Source organism: Cataglyphis hispanica, chromosome 25, assembly GCF_021464435.1.
Source record: "Cataglyphis hispanica isolate Lineage 1 chromosome 25, ULB_Chis1_1.0, whole genome shotgun sequence".
Lineage (NCBI taxonomy): Eukaryota > Metazoa > Arthropoda > Insecta > Hymenoptera > Formicidae > Cataglyphis > Cataglyphis hispanica.
Genome location: NC_065978.1, coordinates 2,283,326 through 2,301,774, shown reverse-complemented (window position 1 = coordinate 2,301,774; position 18,449 = coordinate 2,283,326). Strand labels below are relative to the sequence as shown.

General features: G+C 41.8%; 1 protein-coding gene across 1 annotated transcript in view; it reads left to right on the top strand.

Annotated features, from left to right (window-relative positions):
- LOC126858450 (POU domain protein CF1A) overlaps nt 1-17,807 on the top strand; it is a 43,546-nt gene extending 25,739 nt beyond the window's left edge. The window contains exons 2-3 of the mRNA XM_050608790.1: nt 14,556-14,787; nt 17,621-17,807. The gene's annotated coding sequence lies outside the window, so the exon portion shown is untranslated. The remainder of the gene's footprint in view (nt 1-14,555; nt 14,788-17,620) is intronic.
- The last annotated feature ends 642 nt before the right edge of the window (nt 17,808-18,449 follow it).

Genomic DNA, 18,449 nt, shown 5'->3' with positions numbered 1-18,449 from the left:
CGTAGCTATATTCCTTCGGTAAGAGGAGGGGAGATGGATGAGAACGGGGATATATATGAAGTGGAAAAATATTTTACTATGACTACAGGTCTGTCAATATATTATACAATGTCTCGGATTCCATCTGCGATCGAGGCTGATTTTGCAAAGATCCGCGTCATGTATGATCCGATCTCAAACATTCGCTTACAAAGCTTATTGCCATCTTCTTATCGCTTGCAAATCTTATTCATGGTAACGAGAAATTGCAAAATTGATTAAATAAGTTCATCTCGTAAGTTGTAGAATTTCGTTCAAGTGCAAATTGCATTAAATATTATATCTTATTGAAAAAAAAAAAAAAACACTCGTGTTTCGGTGAAAAACTTAAAATTCGGATAGAGCAGCGTGATAAAATAGCGGGAAGAGAGGTTTGAAATGGATCGAGCCGTGCTCTATTGTAATCTCTTTCTCTCTCTCTCTCGTAGTACCGATTTCAGTAGCGGGCAGACTAGTATCGTCATTCCCCGGCACCAAGTGGCCGCGATAATAGGACCTATGACACGCGTATACGTGCATGCGCGCGCGCGCGCCTAAGTTAAGTGGCCGGTGCTCGCTGAAAATAATGTCCAATTCCGACGTAACTGCACCTATGACCCTGACCCCGCGGTTTTACCTTGAGTGCTCATTCGGATATCCCAGGGAATGCTTTTGTCTGTATGCGTGTTGCATTTGGATCGTGCTTAATCTTAGAAATGCACATCAGTATCTAACAGACAGTTTCCTTTCCTTCTTCTAAAAATATGTATGATACAAACTTGCCATATATATTTCCATCAATATCGCGTTATTTTTATCACGAAAAAAAATCTTTCAATTCTTTAATTATTTCAATTATTTTTGATCTCTCAAAAGATTTTTTTGATTTACTTGATATTTAATCCGAGATGAGTTAGCGTTATATATTGCGTGATTGCGCAGATTCACAAGAAGTGAATAATCTTTATTATGTGTAAAGAACGTCCTCGACAACGTCCTGCAAACCTTGTAACGTGCACGCGCGAAAAAAAAACTTGCGAAAGATGCAGACACGTGTAAAAGCCTAAATGAATTTATCGATATCGTTACGGCGACTAGAGATCTCATGGAATCTTGTGACAGAAAAATTACGGCCACCTGTCAGCACCTGTCAATTTTGCCCACGAAAAACAGCGTTCAGACGACGCGACGGCGATCTTTTTTCTTATCTTATGTAAATATCTTCTTCTTCTTCTTATGAATAATAGATACAATACATATTTACATATTTTTTTCTTAGCCTCGTGCCATCGATTACCCGTCTCAATGTCGATACACGTTGCATCCTAAAAAGGATATTTTATATCTCGCTTTTTATGAAAAATCATGATAAATAGAATTAATTCATAAAGCATACGAATTTTACATTAACTATTCGCACGCGCACACTCGACTCTTGCTTTATTTTTTTCAACATGAGGAAGATATATTTTACCGTACGCCATCGTCCAAAACGATTCGTGCATAAACATCCGTCGGATAAAAATCGAGATCGTTTACCGAGCAAACGATCCTTTTCCTAGTCGAGCAACGAGACACGGCTCTCCTCGTTCCCTCTTTAACTTCTGTTCGTCTCGTAAACAGCACTTAGCCGGGCGCGAAACGCAGCTCGTTGGACGAAAGGAAGAAGTCGCTGAAACGTTGCCGGTGCACGCGTCGGAGTTAAGTGGCAAAATAATGTCTAATTCCGACGTATAAGTGCACCTACGCGACCCTCCGTCGTGGCGAAGGGGAGAGGGGGAGATTGGTCAACCCCCTCGGTCTCCCCTTCGCCTGTCCTTTTTCCATCCCCGGGTATACCGCCACGATCACGACCGTGCTCGCCGCTTTCAGCCTGCGTTGCGCCGCAATCGGATGTAAATGCCATGCAAATTTCCAACCGGGGGAGAGATAGAGATAGAGAGGAGCCTCCGAGCACTCGGATGCAGGTACACTATCGGCATACACCGGGCTACCGAATGTACCGGGTGGCGGCGATAAACGGGCCCGACTCGCCGCGCGGGAGGTGGCCGACAGAGCCCCCTCCTATCCCGGGGGGAGATCAAGCACGAATTCCGGGCGCGCGGAACCTGCTGACAAATTTAATGGCCGTCCATTAAATCGTCTAAACCGCGATAGCGACGAAATATTTACCTGTGGAAAAAAAGACGACTTCTCCTCCTCTACTAACCCTTTTTCGATCTTCATTCCGCTTTCCTCTTTACAGACGATTTGGCTCGAGCACGATTAATCTTGCTGACTAGCAATTTAACGAGGCTGTTTTTTTTTTTCTTTCTTTTCATTAACAACTTAATATTGTATATTATTGAGACGAATGAGATGCCTAGTAAAGATCACAATATTGAAGTGCACATTTAACTTTTTTCTATAACTTTTTCTTTATGTGTGTCGCAAGATGTGTGTAACATCTTGGTCTATTTTTCAAAAATGCCTTAATCTTTTTCATACAAGGCTCTCTGTGTATAACGAGAAACGGTCGACCTTGCGTTACAGGAAAACTACAGGGAGTACTCAAGTTTCTTTTGCAGGAACTCAATTTCTTACACTTGCCAACCTCTTCCTCTCTCTCTCTCTCTCTCTCTCTCTCTCTCTCTCTCTCTTTCTTTCCCTTTCCTTGCTCTCTCGCATCTATCCTCGAGAGAGTTTGCCGTAGGATTTGCATTTCCATCGCATCGATAGGAGCTCTTGTGAATGCATCGCCCTTCCATGATCGTTCCGCAACTTTCTGGACGTCTTCTTTTCGCTGCCTTTGCACATTTATTTTTCATCAACGGTATTATTTCCCAATGATGTAAAAATCATTTCTACCTTAAAATGAACATACATTAATATCGTTCACAAAGAGATGTGATCTCTATAAATTAGAAGGCTATTTTTCAAAGTAACTTTTTTAAATTATATCTCACGAAAAAATTAAATAAATGTCGCAAACATTTGTAATATCACAGTTGCTTGACAAAAATTTTTCCTCCGTATTTTTTACATATTCAAGCCGTGCCTTGTGAAACGCGAGACTCGGAAGCGCGCCGAGCAGATGGAAAGATTTGCTCGGAAAAAAAATCTAACAGCGGCTTTTCCCGAAATCCAATTCCAGATTCGGACGTCGGAACAGTCAGACCTCGTGCGAGGTATAGGGTGAGGAAGTTGATGTATCGGAACAGGAGGGGCGAGAGAAAACGTGAGGAATTAGCGGTCGGACGCGTGCGATGCGGACGCGGTCGCATTGTTGTCCGGTGGCATTAGAGGCGGTAACGGTATATGTAGTAGGTGAGAGAAGCTCTATCTCGACTAGCGCAAAACACGGAGAGAAAGGGAGTGCATCTCCCCGCGCATCGGCTCTTTGTCACCTTTGTTTGCGTTATAAATAGGGGGAGGCAGAATGTGTGTGTGTGGGGCTCGCGCGTCCATTTACACCGCCACCGAGAATTTTTCCAAGTGCATACTTCACTATCAAAGAGATAAAAATGATGAAAGAATAAATTTTTAGATATAATAAAAGCTCTCATTTATTTATTATATTTTTAGCAATAGACATTTCTAATTTTTTTTTTTATTTAACTAGTAGAATTGTAATTTTACGATCGACGATCGCTGGCATCGATACATTCTCGTACACGAGCGAAACTTGGGATATTTTTTTTGGAAATTTCTCGCGGTTTTTCAGGCGATCTTCCGTGACCAAGGATCGTACACTCAGATTCATTGCAGATTCGTGACTCGTGCAATAGCCAGCGACGAAGATCGTCGTGAGTCACAACACCGGCGATAAAGTTGCAAGCAAGAAGGAATCGCGTCCTTAGATTAATTGACTGTGGTCTGACGCGGTAATTTCACGTCGGTGATTTTCCGCGTCGATCGTTGCTTTGCGATTTATATTATCGAGGCTGCTTCTCGCAGCTGTTGTTTCATCATTTGCGTTGCGGAAAAAAATGCACAACTTGTTAATTTTACTTTATAATACTTTATAATTAATTTTATCTTCATCTAATAATTAATGATTATGGAATACAGAAGATCTTGATTAATTTGCAGAAAATATAATGTATTTCTCATTATTAGAGCAATATGCAACTAATATAAGAAATATAACATTTGCACAAAAAATTGATTGACATATTCATATATTTACATAGGCTCACAAGAGATACAAACATAAAAATAAATTAAGGCTGCTTTATCATCGTCGTTTTCGAATTATGTATGATTATGTATTTCGTGAAATGTTATCGCGATAACATAGACACGATTTCTTTCTCTAAACATTCTAGACTTTCCTGATTACGCGCCAGCATGTTTCACGCGTTTTGTTTATTCTCGCAAATTATTTTTTTCCCACGTCTCTCTGGACATACGCATCGTTCTTGTTCCACGAAAGAACGCATTTTTATCGGCATATAAATAAATGGAAATTAATTTAGGTTCACGATAACGCTTAATATTCTAGGCATTAACCTCTATAATTTTTAGAAAGAGCTTACTCTATAGCTATATTACCGTCATCACAATTAATTTATCACGTTAACGCACTCATTATTTAACCATTAACCATTAATCCTTCTTTGTTCTCAATTGGCAATATTTTATTACTATGTGATACGAGCTTCAATCCCGATTACGCGATGCGGAATTAAAAAATGAAAACCGGCTGAACTTTTTTTTTTACATTTCCTTAATTAAAAAAAAAAAAAAACATATCTGTTATATAAATGTAATGGTTAGGAAGAGGAGAGAGCCGGTGTGTGTCATTGAGCGCGACTACCGGGTGTCCCCTTACTACGCCGCCCCGACATGAGATGATGGAGCACGCGCGTTTCGCCGGCTTTCTGAGCCGATTTTTGGCACGATGCCGCGCTGGCTGGTCCCGCTTCGATCGACGCCTTTTGTGGATACCACCCGTCACAATGTGGCCATTGTGCACGATCCATAGTTTTTGTCCGCGCGCATTGCTGCACTCTCGATGACAACACATCGTCGTAGTTTCAGCCACGCTGCGCGCACGCTGTGGGGATTGTCGTCTATGGGGGTTCATGACGCAGCTGTCCACGCCTAGTGTTCCACGGATGGAAAACCGTCTAAGCTTCGAAAGGTGCCGCTTTTCCTTAACACGACTTTGAACGACCGCGAAAGGATGTTTTAATTGAAACGTGGAAGATACAAATTATCTCTGATGTTCGATTTTTCGATGAAGACTTTACGAAGACGTAGAATATTAGTTACTGGCTGATTAGACATTTAGGGCTCTGTGTAAATTATATGCTCTCAAGATCTGATGTCAGGAAAAGAAATATTTATTTCTTATAATTTAAATTATATTTTTGTAGTAATCATGTAGTAAATCATTGAATCGAATAGTTTAGAAATATCATATATTTTAATTGTAATATCTCAACTGATACATGAATCTAATTTTAGGCCCAATTTTTATACAAACAATCATTATAAAAATTTGCGATATAAAACGCGTCATTCGATTATCGCGGTAGTCGATCACGTGGCTTCGATGATTCATTCCTTTTTCCGTATTACGCGAAAGAGCATAAATTTGCTTGTATCCGTGGGCACGATTTCAATCTCGGTCTTTCCACAAAAGAAGAACCCGCGCCCGTAAAGCGTGCAATAATTCTCTCTATTCTACATGGTGTTCATTAATTACGGATGGTACGTGCAAGAGGGAAAAGAGAAAGAGGAATTATGGATCCAGCTTTATCCATGCATCGCGCCAGTCCAAGGCAAAAGGGATGTATGCGCTCGCGATATATTCTTTTTTTTTTTTTTATCTTTTTTTGCTGGTACATGTCGTGATAAAGCTTGCACCGAAGGATATTTATTGCCAAAAAAATTCTTATGGCCGTTCATAACATGCGTCTTGGCACGCGAGAGCCAGCCGTTTGCAAAATGCTGCTCAAACGATAGCTGATATTGCTCACACACATACATTTTGAAATATTAGTAGTTATAAGATTACAAAAATATTTTTATTTATATAAAACACATCGTTATACGAGATTTGACATTTTCATTAAAAATGTATATAATATCGACAAGTTATGTTTCAATCTTTCTTCTATCTATCAAACTTTATCCGTCTACATGAGAACCTATTTTTGCGTACATTTCTAATTTAAAACTCGAAGAAATATTTTAATTATCGAGCGCACGGAAGATTTTCTTTCCCGTTGCCGTCTTCATCGGCGGCGTTGCAACTGGCGTTTCATCGGATTTGTGGAATAAAAACGAAGGTCTTGCTCGCACAGCAGGGGTCACGTTTGCGCGAGAGAAGCAGACAAAGTAGCGAGCAAAACACTAATGCCAAATAAAAAACAGTTTATAATCCGTAGAAGTTAAGATCGCACGACAATGGGGCCCGCGGAGCGTACTAAGGGGCTCTTACAGGATTACATGGCTGGAAGGTAAACGCATTTGGTGCATTTACCGACCAGGATTCCTTTATAAGAGATGGAATAAAGAAAACGCTGGGTAATCATATCGCTTTTGTGAACAAAAAATAGTTTGTCAGCTAAAATTATATCTTTTCTAAGAAAAATCGACTTTATTTTGTCAAATTCAAGAAAATTAAGAAATAATTCTTAATAATTCGTCGTATGAGCTCTAATAATTCTGCCGTAGCAAATTTGTTATAATAATAAATTAAGCATATATTATTGTGCATATCTGTATGTGTACACACAGATCTTCTATCAAACAAGCGATTGTCTTGGCAATCACAATTTCGATTAAAAACTTTAGCGCCCATAGATATAAATCTCAGTGGCTCTCGAATATTGATTTTAATATCGTCTATGTAACCGTAACAATAACCGTAACGAGAGTCGCGGATACGAGCGACCATTACGAGAAAATCCGTGGAAAATATAATAGCATTGGAAAAAGACTACATGGACACGACATAACACGAGATGCATTGAATGCGATCGATCAATTGGGCTTCTCTCGCGATTAGTGGGCGAATGGCGTTTACCCGTTAAATACGACGTTTGGATAGGATGTAATAGTGGTAATTACCGTGTCAGCAGCTATACTCGATATTGATGGTCTCTTCCTACCTTTCGCCGCTTAATTATACCTCGTTAAGTTGTCGGGAACACAAAAAAAAGAAAAAAAAAATTCATCTCGTGAACGATTATTCTTTTCGGTGGGAAAATTAAAAATTTTCTCCTGATTATAATAAAAAGTGTTTCTCTTACAATTTTTTTGACGTATAATAGAAATGTTTTTCTTACAAGTGTTTCCTTTAACACTTGATTCTTTAGTTATGCTTCTGTTTTCGTTATGTTTAAAGATTATCGTTCTTTGCACATTCTTATACATCGCTACCGGGACACGATGAGCTCTATCTAGGCTTCGGACGTTGTCCGAAACAAGGTGAATTTGAATAATAATGGACATTACAATAGCGCGTTAAAGAGCTGCTGGTCACTCTCGTTTAATTGACAGCTTCTCCTAGAACTGTCTCTGAGAACCTCTGGTTGGCGTGAGCAGGCGCACGACGGCAGAACTTCAGGAAGGTTCAAAGGAAGCGACCGCTCTCGGCCCGGGGCCTTTGCCGAGTCTCATTGCTCGCCGTTTTATTCCGAGAGAGAAAGAGAGAGAGAGAGAGAGAGAGAGAGAGAGAGAGAGAGAGAGAGAGAGAGAGAGAGAGAGAGAGAGAGAGGAAAAGAGAGAAAAGGCACGAGAGCTTCTACCGAGGAGCAAGGGGTATCTCTCGCCACGCCGGCGAGCGTTTGTGTAAAAGTTTCATGTACGTGCCGATGGCGTGGTCGTGGTCGAGGTCGAAGGAAAGAAGCGCGACCCGGTGAGACGAGGTGAAGGGATCGGGGAGCAGGAGGACGAAGGGGACGCGTAATCCTACGAGTATGCCGGTTCGGCACGATCCTTTTCGGATGCTGCGCTGCGAGAACTCGAGCGTGCCAGCGAGGTGTCTATCGTTGGGATCCGACGAATTGTCTAGAAGAGAGCTGAGGACGTAGGTTCCCCTCCCCCCGCGGCTTCCGGTGTTCCGCTCTTGGCTCCGTCGAACGGCAGTTTGACCAGGTATGGGACCCACCGTATGAAAAGTTTTGTGTTTTCGCATTTTTTAAAGAAGTACGTGCTTTTTCGTCAATTTCCACCAACCTGTCCCTGCAATTCAGTCATGGAACATAAATCTACGTCACAATACGAGTAAGGTGAGGAGAATTTCAGACTGATGTATGCTATTTGGAGAAATTTTCCTTCGATATTTTCCAAAGGAATGCAGAAAGATTTATAAAATCGGAAAGGATGCGATAACAATTGGAAATCGCGCTAATAACCAGGATCGCATATTGCACGCGTTTATTCGTGATAATAACAATGCACGATAATATCTGGCAGAGAAATCGTTACTATAAACTACACGTGTAACAACAACGTGTCGACGGTGATCAGAGAGAGTTCATTGCGCTCTTGTCTTTTCTTTTATTGTAAAACTGCTTGTACGCGTATCAGCGATTCTTGCGGAAAAGGAACAATCCGGTGTAAGGTTTCCGGATGCGAGTCTGCGAAAGTGAGATACAACGATCGGCTGATTAAAGAATAAAAAGAATCGAGAGACGCGGATAACCGGTGCGGATAACTTTGCGAACTTAACAGCTCATCGCTTCGTTTTGCGCTTCATCGTTACCTATCGATGTCTTTATTACCCTTCGCTAAGCTATTTCGATTTTCACGTTTCTCGATTCTACATACGATCATCTCTCGCTTGTTTTCGAGAACTCAGCCTCGCCAAGGAAGTTTCCGAGATATGGAGCCCACGTTTCTCGCCCGTATCCTCGTTCGCTTCTAATTTACGCGAACTTGAGTTAATATCGTACAGACTTCGTAGGAATGTATTGAGCGTGCAAATAGCCAACTACCTACGCACGAGCTTTAGAATCGCGCGCGTGCAATATTCTATACCGTGTTCGCGATACTCATCCCTGTCTTCACATCTCTGCGTATGTGATATCATTACGAAGAGATCCGGTCCAATTAGAACTTTCTAAATAAATAATTGAAGCATTGACAGCCGCTATCATATGAAAAATTGCGCGAAATCTGCTCTCTCTCTCTCTCTCCGATAGTTTCGCAGACTCTCCCACTTTGGAATCTAATGGTGACAGATTGATCGTAGGATCGATGGCGACGATGCCCTCGGAGGGTCACGCGGCTCGTCCTTACACACCGGCGGCCCTTTTGTCGTATCTTTGGTAGTACCTTGGGAAGGAAAGAGAGCGAGGCAGAACGGAGCTGTCGTCCTCTGCATAGTTCAAGGGGTGATTCGTCACGGGCGTGAGCTAACGTGGATGTCGATGACGACGTTCCATCGTAATCACGTCATCAATATCCACGACGCTTCTTTCTCTATATCGAGATATTATCTCGCGACGTTCTTACTAGCATAGCCGTTGCGTCGTCGTTCACGGGAGTCTCCGATCGGTAGTGGACTTGTTCGCTACCGGATCGATTATGCTGACGAAAGATACGTGAAATTTTTCAAAATCGGGAAATCTAAGTTTCATCGAAGGTTTTTATTTTATAAATAATGAGCGCAATATGCATGATGATATAAAAGTGATTAAAATTAACGCAGATATTTGTGCTATGGAAAGTAATTTTATTAGTTCATCGTGGAGATTTGTGAAAAAAGCGCAACTTAGACGCTACATGACGCGAGCAAAAAATATATCGTGCAAGCGACAACAGAGTGAAAAGAAGAGTCAGTTCGAGTCACATCCGTCATACCGTTGGTATTTTAAAATCCCACAGATCTACAAAGATCTTTCTTTTTCCGTAAATGTTTTTTTTTTTTCTATTAAGTAAGAATATTGCTTTATACGACAGCGAGGGGAATCCACTTTGTTCCTTCGATCGCGACGGATAGAAACGACGACAAGACGACGACGAAATTGTGGCGAAATTTGCTGCGGCGCGCCGTGCGAATAATTGCACGAAATATCGATTTTCGACAGTCGATGGGGCGTGTTCGAGTCCTTCTCCGCCTTGTCCACAACGCTTTTACAGGCGCTGAAGAGACGCGGTCGAGTGTTTGAGGGAACGAGGTGGTCGTTCGGAGAAGGCAGGAAAAAGAGAGAGAAACGAGAAGAAGGAAGATCAGGTAGAGGATAGTCGGCAGCCCGAACTGACCAGCGGGTGCTCCGGATCCGACTGGACCGGTTTTGCTTGGATTCCCTAGGAGTCCTAGCCTTCGGGACTCTGCAAGACTGGCTCTCGCTCTCTGGGATTCTCTCTGATGCTGACCGGTCAGCACCGGTTACCGGTCACTACGACGCAGAGCAGCTCGGGACGAGCTCTCGCCGCTTGTCTCAGACCTCTCTCTCTCTCTTGTCCCTCGACTTTTTTCTTCTTTCTTTCTCCCCCTCCTCTTCCATTCTGGTCCAGGGAGGAAGTTTCACGCCGCATCGTCGGCGCGCGGTTCCAGCCTTGCTACCACAGCTAGATTTCAACGTATCATTTATCATCAACCGCCTCTTGCACGCGCTTCTGCAGCTCTGATGACTTGATACCGAAGGCGTCGGTCTCGCGACACTCATACGTCCGACTTTCATCTCGCCCATGAATCCTGCTGTGATTAGAATTTATCAGCAATTCGCGCTCTGACGTTTTCCGATTGCGCGATCATTAGTTAATAGCGAACTATTCGGTCAATATCATGAATCGATAACTCTCGGGTTTCTCAGCCGAACAAAAATTACGTCGCGATCTTGCTGTCAGTTAGAGAGGGTCGCGCTTTTTATCTTCGTTTCGAGATGTTTCTTCAAGGTGTTGTTAAAATCCAGTTTAGAAATCGAGTTCAGCCTTGTGTGAAACGGTTCTGAATGACCGTTATAGATGAGGATGGCGGAGACTTTCGTTATGGAAAGGTGGACTGGCCAGCAGTCAGTTGCATCGCGATTTTGTCTACTTGGCAATATGCGTGAAAAGAGGCGGTAGTAGAGAAAAAAAAAAGGAGTTGCGCGCAAGCCTTGCTCGGCAAGAGTGGCAGCAGCTCTTCTACTTTATTGTGGGAACGTCCCGATGATGGATTCGGTCATTAATTAAGCCAGCTAAGTGGGTACCTCCTGGCTCATTTTTTAGCCGCGTTCGAGCAACGAACTACTTGATACACAAGACGTCCATCTCTCTATATCACATTCTGTCGTTTATTTATTATTCAACTGCCCGAGAGAAATTAAATTCAGAGCTTCTCTAGCTGCTTGTTTATTCTCTTAAGTATTAATATACCGGATTAATTAACGCGTTTAACACACCACATGAATTAGCGTTGATCGGCAATAATATAAGAGAATTATGCATACCTAATTTTTTCTCGCGCGCGAGCCACGCGGCAAGTCGCAAAATTTATGCGCCATTGAACGCGTTAAATTGTATAATTATTTCTACGTAATAAATCCTTCATACATGTAATATTTTATACCCGCTGCTTGATTCATATTAAGTTTGAGGGGCTATAACCCAGCTCGCTGCTTCGTGCGTTAAGAACTTTATTATGAGACCTCGTAATCTACACGAGATCTCTCGTATATGAAATCAAAGTGCAGAAAATGCGAGAAGAGAGAGACGGAGAGAAGTCAGAGATTGACTTGTTTAAAACTCGATAAAATTTAAATTTAAATTTTAGATCGGCATCTTTGTCGAAAAATTGTATTATATTTGTTAGAAGAAAAGCATAAAAAGGTAAAAACGAGAAGAAGATATATTAACATTTCATTGCTCAAGTACATTCGCGCCGTCTGCAAAATATTCTTATTCAGAAGAGCTTATCAGACACGAAGAGCTCGGCGCACGTTCCTAAAGAAAGATCGACACGTAGGTCAAACCTCACCGAGTCATCGGGAATTATGCTACCTGCATGCTAACACATTTTTTGCGCTTGCGTGCGCGACAGGTGATACACGCGTGACGCTCGTATGAGATTTCGGGAAATCATGCGCGTGGAAGGGCGGCCGTGAAGTGGAACGTCGGGATTATCGTCACTGTCCGACGCTTTTAAAGGTCCCATTAGCCACGGCACGTCATGCCGGTGGTAAAAGAGCGCAGCTGATGAATAGCGCTATGATCGTGGTGTTCGAAGGGTAAAGTCTATCCGTCCGCGCCATCATTCATTATGCCTCTCTCTCTCTCTCTCTCTCTCTCTCTTTTTTTTTTTCGAAATAAACCGGAGGCACGCACGACGCTTCCGTAATGGCATTTACGTAATCGCCGTCGCGGCTGTGTTTCGGAAAAATAGTCCGATCATGCCTCATCCTGTCCTGGCCTCTTTTTAAATCGATACACTCGAATTGTCGAGATTTCCACGATTCTAACACTTGTTCTAAGAATTTTGAAATTTTCTAATAAGAGATTCGTAGAGTATGAAATTGATATGATTTACATTGAAAATAATATACTTTGCACGCGATGAGATTAGATCACTTGAAAGTGGCCTCACGAACTTCAAATCAAATATGTGCATCCATTTTTATTAATGTGACACTAATCACAAACGATATATCGACCATGATATGTCATTAAACTTGCGGCTATTACAATATGACGAGCAAACGTATGAAAGCGCTGAATTAGAAATCAATATGAAACGATGCGCGATGCTTACAGTATACGGTGATTAATAGTAAATGCGTCGGTTTTTTTCTCATCTAATTTATTCGCCCGTGAGATGACATTTTTCCGGCGTGCACGCCTCAATAACTGTTTAATGTTGTGCTAATGACGGCAATTTGCCGAGACTAATGATTTGGATCGTCCAGCGCTAACGACAGCGTCATCGACATTCAACAGTAACAGGGCTGCAACCGCACACGTCGATTACGATGAAGATGAAGATTTATGTAAAAATATTCTACCGCTAAATCGCGTTAATAATACGAACCTACTATTTTATTACAAAAACAACAACGATTCTTTCAGGCCAATTTCTAATTCATCCATTCATCGTATGATTATACTTGATAATAATATAATTAATATAATCTTGATGAGAGATTATGTGCTACTTAAACGATTAGATAATATATATAATCTGTTACGGAGCACTGCCGGCATATTAGTAGCATCAGGCTGTCATTAAAGCAAACGTGTAGCAATAGCGCCTATTACGCAGTATTTAACATCACATTTGTACATGTCATTTTGGCGAGATAATCTCTATTTTTCTGCGTTTGCGTTCGCGATTTTTGTAAACGCGAAGGAAGAAAAAAAAATACCGCAATTTATTTGAGATTTATAATAAAGAATAAATGGTGTGGATTTTACATATTTATAATTTTTTAGTTGGATTCATGATTTTAAAATAATTTCTTTTCACGTGTGAGAACGATTATTTCAATTTTTATTCAGATTGTATTTTACCGGGCCTCTCTTAACGCACGTGAAATTTGCGTATCGATATGCATGATTTGCGTGTCAGGCAACACACGCGGCGAGGTGATCGCGGACAATGGGCCTCGTTTCCTCAAAATGCAAAAATTAGCATTGCCTATGGGCAGAGAAAGAGAGTAAAAGTTCGCGGTGAAGAAGAAAAGATACCGTTTGATGCAGGCGATGCATCCGTGTAACAATGATAATTGCAACTTGTTTCCTTCCGTGGCACCATCGCGCGATTATCCGAAAATAAGCGTTTGTAATCTTGTAATCTTTCTTCCCCTTGCCAGTCGTTCGGTCTTTTTTCGTTGCAATCGCTTCTTCCGCCTCTCGTCATTTGGGCAGACGGCTATCTTGACCGTCGTGCAAAAATCGCTGCATATTTTGATGTAGCATGATCCATGAATGCCCCATTTTTGTTTATTTATATTCTATAGGTATGACAATTGTTAAGATTATTCAATGATCGAAATATGGATTTTGGTTCTTACATTTTTAATATCGTATTTATTGTACGGCACATTTTACTCTATTTGTAATAAAATTCAAATTTAATTTATCGTAATATAGACGTAGAATAGACATAATAGAAATTTATTAAAAAAAAAAATGATCACTTTCGATAACTTAATAGACTATATTTTCTTCAATAAAGATTTCAAATCGGTTTTATATAAACTATGCAGAATTACGAAAGGGTTTTGGATCTGCCTGTATATCCGCGGATTCCATCTCGTGGGCCCTACGGTGTAACAAGCGAACGCGCATAATGATATTAATCAGGGCGGTGTGTTCGGCTTCCTTAAAATTGCCGGCAGGCTCAATTTCTCACTTAAAATCTAATTAGAGCTTGCCGGAGCTCGAGCTGCCGTAGGCCGACCAGAGAACATATGAGAAGAGAAGTGGGAGAGGTGAGGAGGGGAGGGAGGGGGGAAGAAACAAGATCGCGAGAGATAAAGAGAAAGAGAGAAAGAGATGGAGCCCCTCTCTCTCTCTCTCTCTCTCTCTCTTTTCCTTTCTCGACACAAGCGAGCCGCGAGTTTGACCTCGGAATAAAGACGGATCCCAACCTAAGGCCCTACTTTACGAAATTGCAGTTTCCTGCCCTTGGATTGCCGATCGTCCCCCGGACCCATTTTCGGACCCACCGAACTCGACGAGACCCGATCAACCCGGCCGCCGCTCCTCCGAGAGGAGGCCCTGTCACGGGAACAAGCATCCAGCCGTCAAGGATCGGTCGTCGAGGCTCTTCGGGCATCCGGGACGCGTCATCCGTCGATCGTGCGCAGTCAGGACACTCGGATGGACTCAACTATCGTCGGATTTGAGGTGAGATATTTTTTTTATCGTTGCGAGCAAATCCTATCCTTGCCATTTAAAGTTTAAGGTCTTCAAAGCTTGAAAAAAAAAAAAAATCACGATATACGAGGTTTTTAATATGGAAAATGAGAAAAGAAAATGAGAAATCTTCGATTTTTATAGCCGGAGAAATTATCTCATCATGTTGCTTTCAAATCTTCATCTCGGCTGTATATTTCTGAATTTTTGCTGAAAAAAATTATTACTTTCTGGAAATGTCCCGACAACTCACTGATACATTGCGCAAACATGACAGTTTCGCGTTTCGAGTTTAGCTCGCGGATTTCAGTATTGATAACGATAAAATACGGTTCGGTTTCTCCGCGATCGATAGGCTGCTGTCACTCGTTTTCAGAATACCTCGATGTTCGACGCATAATTACACGCATCCAAGCGTTAAATCACGAAAGTCGCGCATGTCGAGAGATGCGTAGAGAGTATGCACGGAGGACGACAAAAAAAACGAGCAAGAGAGGAGAGGGTGACAGGAGCAAAAAGGACGGCCAATCGTTAGCAAGGTACAAATTTCGCCATTTGCCGCAATAAACCTTCGAAACCGCTTGTAACTTCTTCTTATGGGAGGCATGAGTAATCACCTTGTTAGCCCTTATGGCCTATAGCCCTCGTGCTCACTCCCTCATCATTGGGAGGGACAACAACAGCAACAACAACAGCGAACGGATGCACGTATCGATATAAAAAAAGCAATAAAAAGCGAAAGAGAGAGAGAGAGAGAGAGAGAGAGAGAGAGAGAGAGAGAGAGAGAGAGAGAGAGAGAGAGAGAGAGAGAGAGAGAGATAAAGAAATAGAGGAGGAGAGGTAGAGAAACGATAGAAGTACCAAACACATGCGATATATGTATCCCATCGATACCGGGTGTAACGAGTGAAGTAAAGGAACTAAAAGTCACTAAAAGAAAGAGCAAGCTGATGGAGAGAAGGAACGAGGGAGAAGATTGTAGCAGAGAACAGGAAAAAATCAATGGGGAGGACAGATAGAGAAAGAGACTATGAGGGGCGGAAAGATACAAGCAGATAAGAGAACGACGGATCCCAGATATTCTGACGCTTTTTTTCCACGTGCTATTCGTCCATTTTCTACCTTAAAATCTAACCGTGTATATTGTCGCTCGCTTCTCCGGTATTTTGCGTGTCTCATGTCACTCGTTTTCGCGGTGCGTTCCTTAATTAACAGCACACTTTAATAAAGGAATAATTTAGATAGATAAGGACGAGAAATCGTCGACAAATGCGAGTCTGAAATGCTTGCACGCGATATAGAAGATACATGTTGTGTTTTGTAATATCGAAATCTTGATAAGAGATAAAGAATGCCTTTTTACAAAGCACTTGTTCATTCCCTTAGTGGGCCTTTTTTTATGTCTTGATTTCAGTTGCTCCTTAAAAACATAGCAAACATAATCATAGTAAAAACATAGCAGAATTAATCAATTCTGTAGCATTATACAATTTAATTTGACACTCACTAAATTAGCAGAATTAAATTTCAACTTTGTTATTCATATTTTTATATTATAAATATAATTTTTACTACTATACTTATAATATAAAAATTGGAAATAAATTATATGTAAATGTAATCTTGGCGAATGGCACGAGACATGAACCGTAGTGAGCGATTGTGTTTTGACGTAGAGAAATAAAAACAGTGGAAACGAGCGAGTAAAAAGGGACGCTGAACTTTACTTTCGGCTATGTACTTTTTATTCTTCTATTTTGTCGCTATCTGAAAACAGTATGAAGCGTTTATCGCCACAATACTGATCGTATTTGAATTACAGTTTTTACGCCGGCTCGTGTCAGCTGATTTTTATAATTAGTGGTTTAATAATGTTAATATATGTGCATGTAAATCTAAAATATTCAGATTAACTTCATAATTATCATTGATATTTCTTGCGATTGGCGGCAATCGCGTATTACGTCCATTAAGATTCGAATTTTATGACGTATTATGATGTCAAAAAATAATATTTTAATAGGAAAGATTTTTATAATATCGGTAAGAAGAAATAAACTGTATCCAATCGTATTAAATATAATCATTTAATTATCTAATTGAGTTGTAAATTTGTATATAGATACTCGATTCCCGACGTGCGATCAATATTTTTTTCTCGACAGACGTTGGAGGATCTCGAGCATCTCGTGTTTCTCGCAACGCGAAGAATTTCTCTTGAAACGGGCTTGTCGGTCCGGGCTTGCACGACGCCTTCGGAATTCCTTTTTCCTCGTAATTCTCACCGGACCTCCAACTTCGCGATACACGTACAGACGTATGCGCGCCGCACACGTGCGCGAGGAAGTCGCGTGGCCCCATATCTTAAGAGGAAACCAGGGGGGGTCCCGACCGAAGGACAGCGAATGGGGACTAACACTGTTTTATCGTGTAGCCAATTAATAACGTTTCTCCAGGGTTCCTCCAGCTCCTCTCTCGGTTCGCCGCCGTCCAGCAGCCTTCTCTCCACGAAGAAGAGATCTCGCTTTAGATATCCCCCTGCTCTCTCTCTCTCTCTCTCTCTCTCTCTCTCTCTTTTCTCTCTCGTAGACTCCCCAAAGACGACATCTCGCCGGGCCCCGTGACTGCTCGATCTCGCGCGCTTTTATTTGCAATGTCCACTCCGCGGGATCGTGCCGCGGGACAGTAATGAGTTAAAGCGTCACCGACGCAAACGAAATATTAACGATTTCGTATCGCGACAACGCGAAGAGATGCGAGAATAATCGTGCGCCGGACATTTCGAGAATCTCCAATGAGAATAAGAATTGTCTTTGTGTTTTAGCTTACAGAGTTGTGTCTCGCATCGTCCTCCTGCAAGCAATTGTTCTCCAGAATCCAGTCGCAGCCAGGCAGTGTGTCTCAGTGTGGAAATACATAATTATATAGAATTACGGTATAAGTTGTGTTAAATCAATGTTAATCGCTGTAGCGAAGTGGGGTATTATAATAAATACATTATTTTATGTATATTTGCGTGTCTGCCACTGTCATTTTCTTCGAGAAAGCCGCTCCCCTTCTTCCAAAAACTTTGAAAAATTCCAAATTAGAAATAAGTTCCGATGATCGAACGAAACCATACGTCCATTATGGGATAAAATCTGGCTGGATGCCGGTTAATTGGATCGCGTAATCAACGAAATCCACGAATAGCGTAGGAAAAATGTTCAAGTCGTGACAAGACTACCTCGCCGCTACGGAGCCGAAATCTCATTCGAGCACGCGGCTCGTCGTTTAATTACAGTCTTCCAAAGTCGTTTGGAATTTGGCGACGGACTCTACGTCCCACTGAATTTGTCGAACGCGTCTAATTTCTGTTCTTCTTTTTCGCGCGGTAAACGGATCGTGTTACGATTACGAGGCACGGTCGTAATCGCTTTTAAAGACACTTTCCGAGCTTACGGCACGAAAGAACTTTTCTCCGGGACACAAAGAAACTCAGCTTTTCTCCACCATCGTTCGCCGTGTTTGTGTGAACCGGGGGAAGGAGTGGATCGTAAAGAGCGCCTGCAACGGCCCGGCATCTGCGATGCGCAATTAACGAAAGGGTTTTCGCCTCTCCTCCCCGGACACGCCACCACCTTCCCTCGTCCTTTCCATCCGCGGCAGCTTAA